Below are 14,918 nucleotides of genomic sequence, written 5' to 3'. Positions count from 1 at the left end.
TATTTAAAAAAAAAATTAAGATTTTATTTATTTATTTGACACAGAGATCACAAGCAGGCAGAGAGGCAGGCAGGGATAGAGGGGGAAGCAGGCTCCCTGCCTGATGTGGGACTTTGTCCCAGAACCCTGTGATCATGAATGAGACAAAGGCAAAGGCTTAACCCACTGAGCCACCCAGGCACGCCAAAACCTTTTTTTTTTTTTTTTTTTTAATTTACAATAAGATCTGTGCCCAAGCTGGGGCTTGAATTCACAACCCCGAGATCAAGAGTTGCATGCCCTACTGACTGAGCCAGCCAGGCGCCCCTCTGGAAACCTAATTTCCACCACTGAAAGAACATGTCTCCTTTTAATTTTAAGAAATTGATCACTTCTGTAGATTGCTATTAGTAGGGAGAAGTTTGTGGAATGGGGAGGCGGGAGGCCTGAGGGAGAAAGACAGAGGGAGAGACCTTGTGATCAGGTGGTTGAACTCTCCTTCTGGGCACCCGGTCCAGTTCAGGGCCCCCTCTAATGAATGCCTACTGCAGCCTTTTAGCCTTCAGGTTCATGTACAGATTTACTGAGCTTCCTAGGATTGGTGACCCTTGGAAACCATTTCCTCATAAGGGGGCTGCACGTGGTCCCAGGATTTACTGTACCTATCTCAATCAATGCTAATGACTTCCCTGCATTAATGGCTTCTGCTTTCAGCAAGAATTAGGCGCCTCCCCAGTTCTGCCATTTCCCTAACAACTATGAATTACAGTCAAGGTTATGCTCTTAATCTCCACCGGATTCAAATCACCCTCCTGGCTTGGGAGCTCTGGGCAGCTTTCTAGACAGATGTTGCCATGGTTCTGTTTGCCTGACTACCTGCCAATTTGGTTAATGTGGGTAAATACACTTATACTCTCTGCCTTTTACCTTTGGAGGGGACCTGTCTGGAGTTAATTGAAATAGAGAACGCCAAATAATCTGAATAAATATACATTGTGTTGCACGGGGCAACTAAATCATGCCGAAGAGTTATCTAAAGTGATAACTACTGTAGAGAAGCGACAGTCTGTGTTGTTATTACATGCCTGAATTGCTCATGTGGAGGTCATTTTTTTTGGACCAGAAAATGACCTATGATGGTACAATCAATGGGATTGCCAGCTGATTGATTTCATTCTGGTTGGTTTGGCCAAATACCATTGACCAGAAAACAATCCATCTGACTGTGATCATTTCTAATTGTTCTGACAGAATTGATTGATTGAGGATTTTTTTCACCCATGGAGACAGACTTGTTTTTGTATGGTTTTGATATTTAGGAATTTGGAGCTCTTTTCCTCTACAAAGGATTCAAAGTTTCCATTCTTTTTTCTTTTTAATTTTTTTATTATTTTTAAAAAAGATTTTATTCATTTGTCGGAAAGAGAGAGAAGGAGCACAAGCAGGGGGAGCCACAGCCAGAGGGAACAGCAGGCTCCCCGCTGAGCAAGGAGGGAGCTGGACCCTGGGATCCTAACCTGAGCCGAAGGCAGATGCTTAACCAAATGAGCCACCCAAGTGTCCCAAAGGTTCCATTCTTTTTCTTAGATAAAGCACACACCTGTCTGAAGGCTGAAAGTTGGTACAGAGCTTGGCAGTGTTCCCACGGAAGTCCAAGGCACTCTAACCCTGGTCTGTCTGAGTTCAGAGCCAGAACTCCCTTTTAACCATTGCACTATTAGCCAAAAAAGAGTCTAGAAACATGCAAAGCCTACTGGGAGGTGGGGAGCGGGGTGTCAAAGTAGCTTCCAGGGTGCACTTTGATCAGTTGCTAGAGAGCCCAACTGAAGAGATAGACTTATTGGCCACTGGGCAGGGGACCTGTGGGAGGAAGATCTGGCCTGAGCCCCTGACTAGGCTGGAAGAGGGGTGGGACCAGGAAGGAGACCAATAACAATTAAAGGAAAATATCCAGCACCTAGGAGAGCTCCGGGCTTCTCTTCTGTTGGGGCAAAGCTGGACCTGGCAACTCTCTTGGTCCTGCCTTTTGCCCAGAGAGCTCCCCCAGGTCAAGCAATGTGTTCAGTGATGTGACAGGGCGGCATGCACTGCTGTGGGCAGCTCACAAGTGGGAGCTGTGTGTTAAGGAGATGAGCTGTATGTCAAACGTCTAAGTTGTAGCCTAGCTATGTCCCTGAACCCAGACCCTGCCCCAAATCCTCGAGCACTAGAACAGCAGTGACAGCTGTGAAAACAAGCTGCCTTGCTCATCTTGGCATTGAGTTATAGAGCACATCATCATTATGGAGGGAATCAGTAACATCTGTCTTTCCTGGCCCTTATTTAACTTATTCTACTTAGGCATCCTCTCCATGTTCCCACTCCGTAACTACTGTAAATGATGCAAAAGAGGAGCAAGAGACAGAGACAGAAAGAGGGAGAGAGAATTAATTTACCACTGGGTGAAATGAAAATGTACTGAAGTGTAATGGAATTTCATTAACTTCGGAAATGATGATGAATGCTGTCCAAATAATTCTTACTAATGCATAATTCACAGCTGAAAATAGAGCCAAACTCTCCTAAAAAGCACATCCATTTATGCCCCCAAATTAATTTGGTGTGTTATTCAGGATGGTTGACAGGATAAAAGATCTACTATGAAATGTAATCATCTATTAAGATTAGGAATCTATGAGTCTTTCTGGTTTAGTAGATGAGGGGAGCTGAGAACAAGTGGCAGCTTGAGAGGCAGACACCCACAGTCCTCATTCTCATAATTTGAATCTCCCCAAAGACATAATTTCAGACATAACCACGGAGAAGTTAGGATGAGCTTTGAGATCTCCATAGCAACCACGACCCAGTTCATATATATATCCCAAAAGGAAATTAAAATCCCTTTCAACAGATTCAAATGGGGTCAGGAAAAGTCCCATACCTTTCCTGACTGGCGAGGTTTTTACGTTGTATGTTTATATAATATATAAATTATATAGATCATATATTATATACATTTATACATAATTACACAGAAAAGGTTTAAAAATCACTTTCCCATTTTGCGTAATATTGTCTTTCCTATTCCACAAACTCTTAGAGACATTTATCACTTAATGTCTCAAGACATAATAATCCCTTCATTAAAACCCACTTATGCTTTTTGTATACTCAGGAGAATGGTAATGGAGGAGAGACCTTTTCACCTTTGGATCTAACACAAACCCCCACTGTGGTTGGCAGAGAGATCATTATGCTGTAGGAGGGAAGCTATTGGCCTAGCTTCCACCAATGGGAATGCGTGACTTCAGAGGCCAAGCAACAACTCACAATAAGGCGTCATGGCTCTTTGCCCCCTTCAGCCAATCAGAAAGAACCTTGGTCAGACATGCGAATAGTAATGTCAGAGTGACTTCTGTAACCCTCTGAATTCCTTCCCCAGCATGGATCCTACTGTGCAGAGGTGGAGGTGTCACAGGGCGGGGGAGCACTACCTTCCAAGGTCACCCCTATTTGTCTATGGTCAGGTCTTATGATTTGAGGTGCTGGGATGATAAACAAGTTAATTGGCTGCTGATACAGGTGTCTGATTCAGGATGCAGCTGCCACTGAGCAGCAACGACCAATGGGAAGCCGTACTATATAGGACCAACAATACCTCACAATGGAGGCTCCTCCCCACCATGAGTCCCTCAGCCACTAAGAGAATACTTTGTTGCTGACATACGAGTATTATCTAATATCAGGGATGACTAACACTACCTTCTCAGGTCTTTCTCCTCAGATGAGGTTTAGTGACTGAAAGTGAATGTGTCACGGGGCTTGACCTTATGATTTAGAATGCTTGGGTGGTAACTGAGTACATTGTCTGCTGATCCCGAGGGTGTGCTTAAGTAGAAGGGCAGCCATTGGTCAGCTTCCACCAATGGGAGGCCTTACTGTGAGGGGTCATCAATGCCTCACAATGGAGGCATCATGACTGCCCCCCCCACAAATGTGAGTCGTGACGTCGGAATAACTAAGGCTACTCTCCATTCCTTCCCCTAGAGCAGGATTCAGTGTGTGAGGTGGAAAGGTAGTGGGAGAGGAACACTACTTTCCAGGGCCATCCCTATGCCTCTTAACAGTCTTTCTGTATGATATGGGAGCTGAGGTGGGAGTCAAGGACGTCGTCTGCTGATCCTGAGGGTGTGCTTAAGTAGAAGGGCAGCCATTGGCCAGCTTCCACCAATGGGAGCGCTTGGTTTGAGCGAGTGGCATCACCTCACAATAGAGGCATCATCTGCCTCTCCGTGGGTGCTTTAGCCAATCAGACAGCACCTTGTATTGACATGTGAATAGTGACGTACGGGACGATTTCTGCCATCCTCTCAAGTCCTTTTCCTAGGATGAAACCTGACACATATGGCTGTCATGGGGGCCTACCACCTTCTAAGTCCACCCCTATTCCTCATAATGGCTTGACCCTATGATTTGGAATGCTTGGGTGGTAACTGAGTACATTGTCTGCTGATCCTGAGGGTGTGCTTAAGTAGAAGGGCAGCCATTGGCCAGCTTCCACCAATGGGAGGCCTTACTGTGAGGGGTCATCAATGCCTCACAATGGAGGCATCATGACTGCCCCCCCCCCACAAATGTGAGTTGTGACGTCGGAATAACTAAGGCTACTCTCCATTCCTTCCCCTAGAGCAGGATTCAGTGTGTGAGGTGGAAAGGTAGTGGGAGAGGAACACTACTTTCCAGGGCCATCCCTATGCCTCTTAACAGTCTTTCTGTATGATATGGGAGCTGAGGTGGGAGTCAAGGACGTCGTCTGCTGATCCTGAGGGTGTGCTTAAGTAGAAGGGCAGCCATTGGCCAGCTTCCACCAATGGGAGCGCTTGGTTTGAGCGAGTGGCATCACCTCACAATAGAGGCATCATCTGCCTCTCCGTGGGTGCTTTAGCCAATCAGACAGCACCTTGTATTGACATGTGAATAGTGACGTACGGGACGATTTCTGCCATCCTCTCAAGTCCTTTTCCTAGGATGAAACCTGACACATATGGCTGTCATGGGGGCCTACCACCTTCTAAGTCCACCCCTATTCCTCATAATGGCTTGACCCTATGATTTGGAATGCTTGGGTGGTAACTGAGTACATTGTCTGCTGATCCTGAGGGTGTGCTTAAGTAGAAGGGCAGCCATTGGCCAGCTTCCACCAATGGGAGGCCTTACTGTGAGGGGTCATCAATGCCTCACAATGGGAGGCATCATGACTGCCCCCCCCCACAAATGTGAGTCGTGACGTCGGAATAACTAAGGCTACTCTCCATTCCTTCCCCTAGAGCAGGATTCAGTGTGTGAGGTGGAAAGGTAGTGGGAGAGGAACACTACTTTCCAGGGCCATCCCTATGCCTCTTAACAGTCTTTCTGTATGATATGGGAGCTGAGGTGGGAGTCAAGGACGTCGTCTGCTGATCCTGAGGGTGTGCTTAAGTAGAAGGGCAGCCATTGGCCAGCTTCCACCAATGGGAGCGCTTGGTTTGAGCGAGTGGCATCACCTCACAATAGAGGCATCATCTGCCTCTCCGTGGGTGCTTTAGCCAATCAGACAGCACCTTGTATTGACATGTGAATAGTGACGTACGGGACGATTTCTGCCATCCTCTCAAGTCCTTTTCCTAGGATGAAACCTGACACATATGGCTGTCATGGGGGCCTACCACCTTCTAAGTCCACCCCTATTCCTCATAATGGCTTGACCCTATGATTTGGAATGCTTGGGTGGTAACTGAGTACATTGTCTGCTGATCCTGAGGGTGTGCTTAAGTAGAAGGGCAGCCATTGGCCAGCTTCCACCAATGGGAGGCCTTACTGTGAGGGGTCATCAATGCCTCACAATGGAGGCATCATGACTGCCCCCCCCCACCAATGTGAGTTGTGACGTCGGAATAACTAAGGCTACTCTCCATTCCTTCCCCTAGAGCAGGATTCAGTGTGTGAGGTGGAAAGGTAGTGGGAGAGGAACACCCCCTTCCAGGGCCATCCTCTTAGCAGTCTTACCTTATGATACTGGTGCTGAGTTGGGAGTCAAGGACATTGTTAGCTGATCCTGAGGGTGTGATTAAGTAGAAGGGCAGCCATTGACCAGCTTCCACCAATGGGTGACCTTTGTTTGCCAGGCCATCAGTGCCTCACAATGGAGGCATCATGACTCCTCCCCCTCCCTCTCCCACTGCCCTCCAGGAGTCCTACATCTATTGTGACAAAATCTGGTGCTGACGTGTTAAAAGTGATGTTAGGGATGATTAATGCTACCCTGTATTTCCTCCCCCAGAACAAGCAAGATTAAGTGTGTGAGGTGGGGTGGGGAGCACTAACTTCTAGGTCCCTCTTTATTCCTCTTCACAGTCCTACCCTATGATATGGGTGCTTTAGTGGCAATCAAGCCTACTGGTTGCTGATACAGAGTATGTGATTAGGTAGGAAGCAGCCATTGGCCAGCTTCCACCAATGGGAGTCCTTAGTTTGTTAGGTCATCAATGCCTCACCATGGAGGCATCATGGCTCCTTTCTCCCATGGGTCCCTCAGCCACTCAAGAGAACACCTTGTGCTGACACCTGAATAGTAATGTCAGGAAATGTATCTCCCTCTCTGAACAGCTTCCCTTGGGGGCAAAAGTGCAAATAAATGGGTCACTATCAATTAAGAGGTCCCCGAAGTATTTCCCACCCTGGTATCCCCACCCTGTCCCTGCTGCTATGGTGTGATGTCATAGACTTCTTACATCACAGTAGCCAGGTAACCCTTATTGAAGATACTTGTCTCTGCCTGTTCCCATACCCAGGGATTTATGTGCAGTTACATGGAGATAAGTCACTTACCTTATGAGTCCGACATTTTCTATGCTGTATCTCAGTTTTTCATACCTTGGCGCCTTTGGAAACTGCTGTACCTTTACAAAGGAGCCCAGTCTTGTTCTTTAGCAGGCTTTCAGGATCCCATGTGGCTTGATCGGCCCCCTCCACGCCCCCACCAAGGCTTCTCCCCACCACCTCCGCTGTGGGCACATAGGTATCAGGGCTCCCCCGGGGCCTGAACTCACTTTACTTCATCTACACCCATTCGAGTGCTACTTACCCTTCCAACGCCAGCTTCACCGTCTTCTTCGGAGCCCTCTTGCTCCGGGTTGAAATGTTCCCCTTTGCTGTGTGTTTGAACAGAGCATCAGTGTTAGTACTGGATCTTTAACTAGTTTACCAGCTTAGTACATTTATCCCTTGGCCCTCTAAAATTTGTTTAGATGGCTATATTGGGAAAAAAAAAATCGCTATATTGAATGAGTCCTTATAAACTATCTCCAATTCATTGTGGAACAAATAGAATAAATGAATAAAGAAATAGTAAAGAAAATAGTCTCTTTCACCTCTAAGTTGCACCTCTAAGCCCTATTTGTTCCCTATCTTCCACCTCTGCCATTACCTTGATTTTCTGATGGGACTACTCACCTGGTAGTTGGATGGATGTTGTTCGTTCTCTGGATACAAGCCTTGCCTCCACGAAGGAGGGTTCCAGACGTCTTCATCAAGGCTCTTCTCCAGTGTCTGAGCTGTCCCAGGGAGTCCACCAGTATTTATACCCTAGCCCCACCCAGATTGCCCTATTGTGTGCTCATCACCCCACTATGACCTAGCCTGCACTATGACATAGGTAGACCAGGACTACTTGTAGATGGATGTATTTCAATGACTGAATACTTTTCAAGGTAGAGGAAACATAGTTACGTATAAGCACAAAGACTGATACAATAATGTTCCCACAAACTTGTTCAGAATTCTGGATTCACAATCCCATCACTCTTTCTGTTCATAAAGTGTGTGAACTGGCACTGGAGCTGCTGCCTGACAAGCTCCATGACACTCTTCAGAGGCCTATTTATTTCAGTTTTTCATCAGACCCCATAGCCAAGCCACATACCCCTAGTTTCAGAGCTATACTAGCAGTAGCTAAACATGACACTTCAGTTAAGTTAGTTCTAATTAAACCTAATGGCTCTTCATGCTTTTGTGCTAAAAAACATACCCTTCTTGTATTAAATAAAAAGCAGTGGTCACTTGTGGGTGCCTGGGTGGCTCAATCGGTTAAGGGACTGACTCTTGATGTCTGCTCCAATCATGGTCTGAGATCAAGCCCTGCATCAGGCTCTGAACTGGGCATGGGACTGGCTTAAGATATTCTCTACCTTGGGCACCTCGGTGGCTCAGTTGTTAAGCATCTGTATTCGGGCTTGGGTCATGATCCTGGGGTTCTGGGATCGAGTGGCCCATGGAGCTCTCTGCTCAGCGGGAGGCCTGCTTCTCCCTCTCCCACTCCTCCTGCTTGTGTTCCCTCTCTCACAGTCTCTCTCTGTCAAATAAAATAAATAAAATCCTAAAAGAAGAAAAGATTCTCTCTCCCTCTTTCTCTGCCCCTCCCCCCTGCTTACATAGGCTTACTCTCTCTCTTTCTCTCTAAAACAATGCTCACTACTTTTAAGCTTGTTACCTACCTCCCATTGGGTGTTCCCTTCTCCTTCGGACACCACTGTCCATTGCTACAGCACTATAAACCCAACCTCCTTCCTTTGCCTAAAAAAGGAAACCCTGAAACTGCTCGTCTCTGTTTAAAAAAAAAAATAACAAGCAACTACCCATACACTGCACAGACCGTCTAGAGACTCCCTTGAGTAATGCCAATTTAACTTTGCTTGTTAATTGTTCATACATGAAAAGCAAAAACCCAAAATTGACAAACAGGATGTGTTATTGTAGACTTAAATTTACTCTTAAAATATAAACTTATCAGAGAAATTAAATGAGTCCTAAGAGCTAAATTGGTGGTCTTTTCCTAAATTGACCAAATGCCAAGAGACAAAGGTTTATATTGATAGCATATGGTTTTAGGTTAATCTGACTTTGAAATGCTTTGAAACAAAGAGGTTTACTGACCTTGACAGAAACACCTGTAAAAATGGACCAAGTCAAGAACTATAATAAAAGAGGAGCGCAGTTCAAAGTGCAAGGACCCAGGGTCTTCTAAGAAAACCTTAGCTGACCGCTACGCTAGACAAGCAGCTTTGGCCCAGATAATTGCTCCTGCAATCACTCAGAAAGGAGACGACATTGAAGGAATTAATAGATCTTCTGAGATTGTTGTTAACTGTCAGAGACAGATTGCCATTAACTGTTGTTAACTGCCGGAGAGAAGCCTTTAATTTGGAAAAAAGATACCTGGGAAATACTTGAAGCCTCATTGCTTAAAGAGAATATTTGGCACTTGTCAGTGTGCTTACTTGGTAGCCTTTCAAATGGATTTTAGCAATAATTCTTCATGATATTATCCACAACGGCAGAGATAAATTGGCCATATTACATTACCATCCATGGGGTAATTTTAGAGGTATTGTCAAATTGTTTCCAAAACATGCCCTAGCAGCTAACAAGCTAGTCCTGGTTAAACAGTAAAGTGGGTCATGGACAGGTAGCAAAGCCTGGAGGGTCCTTTGAACACCTCCAAATAGACTTCATTTATTTATTCTTTTTATAAAGAGGGTTTTTTAAAAAAAAAGATTTTTAAAATGTATTTGACAGAGATCACAAATAGACAGAGAGGCAGGCAGAGGGAGAGGGGGAAGCAGGCTCCCCGCTGAGCAGAGAGCCCAATGCAGGGCCCAATCCCAGGACCCTGAGACCATGACCTGAGCCAAAGGCAGAGGCTTAACCCACTGAGCCACCCAGGCGCCCCTCTGAATAGACTTTATACAAATGTCTCCTTGGTAGGCTATAAATATGTCTGGTCATTGTTTTCAGGGTGGGTTAATGCTCTGCCTGTGAGAGAGTACCGCCCTGTTTTTGTGTCCTAGGGCTGTGTACTAAGGTACCATACATTGGATAGCTTACATAACAGAGATTGGTTGTCTCACAGTTCTGAAGGCAAGAAGTCTGAAATCAAGACGAAGGCAGGGTTGGTTTTTCTTCTTGCACTGTTGACTGAGCGAAGTTAGCTCTCTGCCCAACATGGGGCTTGAACTCACAACCTTGAGATTAAGAGTTGCAGCTCCACAGACTGGGCTGGCCAGGTACCCTGGGTTGCTTTCTCCTGAGGCTGTGAGGGAAGGGTCTGTTCCAGGCCTCCCTCCTTGACTTGTAGCTGGCTGCCTTTCCCTATGTTTTTTTTCACATCAATTTCCCTTTCTGTGTGCCTGTTTCTGTGTCCAAGTCTCTCCTTCTTGTAAGGACACTGGTCATAGTGGATTAGGGCCTACCCTGATGACCTCATTTTAACTTAGCTAATTATTTCTGCAAAGGCCCTATATGCAAATAAGATCATGTTCTGAGGTCCTGGGGGTTAGGACTTCAACTTGTGAATTTTGGGGTCACTATTCAATACATAACTGGCCCTAAATGCGACAAAATAAAATGCTGATTTCATTTTTTCCCAATCTGGGGCATTCTAACTTATCTCTCTGGTGACTGGGAAACTTACTCACCAGCTGTTATTAAGGAACTCTGTAAATGTCTCCCTTTTACCCAGAAACTCCACTGTCCTTATCATCCACAGTCCTATAAAAAGTAAATAGAATTAATGGAACTCCAATAGTAAAACTAGCAAAGCTCTCAGAAACCTTAACACTTCTACGGCTTCAGGTATTACCATTAGCTTTAATATCTGTAAGGTCAGCACCCTCTGGGACCCACAAGTTATCTCATGAATTAATAAAGACTATTGACATAATAAGCCCTATGTGTTTGGGAATTTTACCCCCTCCCTAGCCTTGGATTCTACCCTATTACAAGCAGACATGATTAGTTCTTGTGAGACATTCAAACCATACTTCCGGCTTTATCGCCGACAGGTGCCAGCCACATTTCCAAATATCTACCTAGGCAGCTGGATAGTTTGTCTTCTGGAAAAGACTGGAGAAAAACTGCTCTTGAGCCTTCACAGAAAAGACCTTATCAGGTCCTGTTAACAGCTGTCATAGCAGTAGACACTCAAGGTATTGATCCTTGGGTTTGCCGTTTCCAACTCAAAAGATGTGTGTCGCTCCATCCTGATCACCAGACATCTGTTCCGCCCAGAGACCTTCATCTTCGGATTCTTGGGAATCTCCAGAAGCTGCTGACTTGAGAGGCGGACAGCTTCTGCCCAAGATAACTGAACAAGATTAATTTTCTGATTCTCCAACACTCTTTTTGTTCTTTTATTCTCCTACTAACCTTGCTTATTACTCTACTTTGATGCCCTCTAGATGTGACATCCCTGGTCTCCATCCGATTATTTTGCTTCCTTACGTCTCCTTCTGCCTCTTAAGAAAAAACTTAAACTCCGTCATGTTTTTTTTCTGTACCCACTGCCCTGAATTTCATGGACCGGCGGATCTGTTACCCTTTGACTATCACTGCTGACAAAAATTTAATAGCTATGCCTTTAAATACCTTGGAGGAAGCCTCTCTTTGACAGGTCCCTTCTGGTTTCCTTCCCAGTGTTAACTCTGACCTTTGGTCTTTTAAAAATTGGACCTTGACCTCACATAAACAAAATGCTTCTGCTGAAGTCCTTAGGATCTTATCAAGTCCTGGTCAATCAGGAGTAGACAATGATATTGGGGATTTTCCTGTTGCAATGGTCTGATCTTTTCAACTTACTTTGGAAGAACTGTTTAACTCCACTAAAGGGATTTGTCCATCTCCAGGGACATAAATTATATATATGACTGTCCTGTACTATTTACATAAATGTAACATATATATATATATGTTATATATATATATATATATATATATATACACACACACACACACACACACACACACACACACACACACCATTTTACTTATTTGTTTGACAGAGAGGGAGCACAAGCAGGGAGAGCCGCAGAGAGAGAGGGAGAAGCTGGCTCCTGGCTGAGCAGGAAGCCTGACATGGGGTTTGATCCCTGGACCCTGGGATCACAACCTGAGCTGAAGGCAGGTGCTTAACAGACTGAGCCACCCAGGTGCCCCCAATTGTTACAAGTCTAATATAATCTGTGCTCCTAGAGTACCACTTTTATGAGGATATCAGCCCTACACCTTGAGGAGGACACCCAGAAGCCTCCCACATGAAGCAAAAACAGGTTATTCAAGAGAACTTATAATCATGCCTACACCGTGAGCTGCAATTCTGTAAGGGGGTGGAAGTAGATCTAGATAAGTGGTCCCAAACTTGTCCCTGCACTGATAGAAATAATAAATGACACACTTCTGCTTTGGAAGCCCAACAGACTCATCTAAATTAATTAGCTGGTGTTATCACAAATGATCACCTAGCCTCTGATTTCCTCTTAGCCAGCCAAGGGAGAGTTTGTACTATAGCAAATACCACTTGTTATGTTTATGTAAATAGTACAGGGCAGGCAAAAAAGTTTGTGACTAAGCTAAAGAAAAAAGCCACCTTCTAGTCGACCACAGACTTGATTGGATTCTGCGGCATGTTTTCATTAGCTGGGTTTCATAATCTAAGCCCCTACCTTCAAGACTTGTTTACTGATACTCGCTTTGGATAATTGCTTGTGTTACATTGGCTGATGCAAACCTCCCGGTCTTAGGACACTGAGTTATTACTGTGTAGTCATTTTTTAAAAGGTTTTATTATTTATTTGACAGACAGAGATCACAAGCAGGCAGAGAGGCAGGCAGAGAGAGAGGAGGAAGCAGGCTCCCCACTGAGCAGAGAACCTTATGTGGGGCTCGATCCCAGAAACCTGGAATCATGACCTGAACAGAAGGCAGAGGCTTTAAACCACTGAGCCATCCAGGCGCCCCTGTGCAGTTATTTTGATCTCAGAGAATGCAAAAGTTCTTCCCACAGCAAGCAGGAGGGAAAGACTAACCCCAGCCCAACTACAGACTACGTTTTCTAGATTGCCACCCTGACCAGCAGTAGGGAAATCTGGGTGTCATGGAGAAATGGCCTGTAGCTGGACCTCATCTGTCCTTGGCCAAGAGAGAGAAAAGCAGCCCTGTCATCCAGGCAGTGGTCTAATGCTCACAGAGAGGCCTGAGTGTTGGTACAAGCTGGCTCGGTACTCACCGCTAGACTACGTTATTCTCCCGTTAGACACAAACAATCTTACAGAAAACCGGTGTCAGCCAAGGTTACTCTAAGATCACGATAGAGTAAGATCAAACAAGGCTGTTTCACAATTCTGTTTAAGTAGAGACAAAAACAAGATTACCCTGTAGCCCGCAAAGTGCCAAACATCTCCCTCTCCTGGTTATTGTGAGTGACTGCTGCCTCTCTACAAATTAAGGTAAAGGAACCCCTCTTACCCTCAGTTCTGCTTTCCACAGTTTGTTACCCATGGTCAACCATAGTCGAGAAGCAGATGACCCTCCTGATGAATCATGAGAAGGTCCCCAGTAGCCTGACGCTGCGTGACAATGCCTACATCATTCATCTCACTGCGTCTCATTGCTAGGTGTTTAAACATCTCACGTCATCACAAAAAAGAGGACAATAAGATATTTTAAGAGAAAGAGAGAGAGAGAGACTACATTCACAGAACTTTTATTACAGTGTATTGTCATCATTGTTCTATTTTATTATTAGTTATTGTTGTTCATCTCTTCCCATGCCCAATATATAAATTAAACACTGTCATAGATATATATATGTGTAGGAACAAACATGGTCTATGTAGGGTTCGATACTGTCCATGGTTTCAGGCATCCACTGGAGATCTTGGAACGGATCCCCTGTGGGTCAGAGGGGACAACTACAGCTTTATTCCTGTGGTAGTGGGTTCTCTCTGTAGCTCAGACTTACTGAGATGCCCAGTCATGCAATTGTCCCTGCTTTCGGCCGGCTGCTAACCTAAAGCAAACTCTTGCTTCCTTATACCATCCGCAGATTCCCCAACCAAAGCCCAAATCCTGTCAGAAGTCTTTCCTAACTCTCTTTTGCTGAGATACCTCACAGTTCGTCCACTGCTTGTGTTCTCTCTTGTTGCAACAAGTCATGAAGGCAACTTGTTCAAATACAGATGTGTTCCTAGTGGCCTTCAACAGGAGGGCGCTGAACACCAGAGAACTTTGGTGGGACCTGAGAGCTGCTAATGAGACTCATCTCCAAAAGCCCTGAAAGGGGTGCCTGGGTAGCTCAGTGGGTTAAAGCCTCTGTTTCAGCTCAGGTCATGATCCCAGGGTCCTGGGATCGAGCCCCGCATCAGGCTCTCTGCTCAGCGGGGAGCCTGCTTCCCTTCCTCTCTCTGCCTGCCTCTCTGCCTACTTGTGTCTACTACTACTGTCTGTCCAATGGATAAATAAAATCTTAAAAAAAAAAACCCTGAAGGAAATGTTTCAGGAAGTGATAGACCTTCTTTTAAAAAAGATTTTATTTATTTATTTGACAAAGAGAGAGAGAGAGAGAGAGAGATCACAAATAGGCAGAGAGGGGGCACCTGGGTGGCTCAGTAGGTTAAAGCCTCTGCTTTAGGCTCAGGTCATGATCTCAGGGTGCTGGGATCGAGTCCTGCATCAGGCTCTCTGCTCAGCGGGGAGCCTGCCTCCTCCTCTCTCTCTGCCTGCCTCACTGCCTACTTGTGATCTCTCTCTCTGTGTCAAATAAATAAATAAAATCTTAAAAAACAAACAAACAAGTAGGCAGAGAGGCAGGCAGAGAAAGAGGGGAAAGCAGGCTCCCTGCTGAGCAGAGAGCCTGATGTGGGGCTCGATCCTTGGACTCCTGAGATCATGACCTGAGCCAAAGGCAGAGGCTTAACCCACTGAGCCACCCAGGCGCCCCAGGAAGCTATAGACCTTTGCAGGAGGATGAACTTAAAGTATCTTACACAGTTTTTCAGCTGAGGTGAGGGGTGTGACTGACTTGGAGGTTCTCAGCTCACTGTCAGATAAGAAGAAAAAGAAGAAAAAAGAAGATCTGGAGGACACAGTAG

General features: G+C 45.4%; 1 protein-coding gene across 1 annotated transcript in view; it reads right to left on the bottom strand.

Moving 5' to 3' along the window:
* Positions 1–7,550, bottom strand: part of MAP7D3 (MAP7 domain containing 3) — a 53,376-nt gene extending 45,826 nt beyond the window's left edge. Inside the window, exons 1-2 of the mRNA XM_045068196.1 lie at positions 7,450–7,550; positions 7,082–7,148 (exon numbers count right to left, since the gene is read on the bottom strand). The gene's annotated coding sequence lies outside the window, so the exon portion shown is untranslated. The remainder of the gene's footprint in view (positions 1–7,081; positions 7,149–7,449) is intronic.
* Between the last annotated feature and the right edge of the window lie 7,368 nt (positions 7,551–14,918).

The sequence above is a fragment of the Mustela putorius genome, unplaced genomic scaffold, assembly GCF_011764305.1.
Source record: "Mustela putorius furo isolate JIRA1106 unplaced genomic scaffold, ASM1176430v1.1 tig00003899_pilon_pilon_pilon, whole genome shotgun sequence".
NCBI lineage: Eukaryota > Metazoa > Chordata > Mammalia > Carnivora > Mustelidae > Mustela > Mustela putorius.
This window is presented reverse-complemented; position numbering and strand designations above follow the sequence as displayed.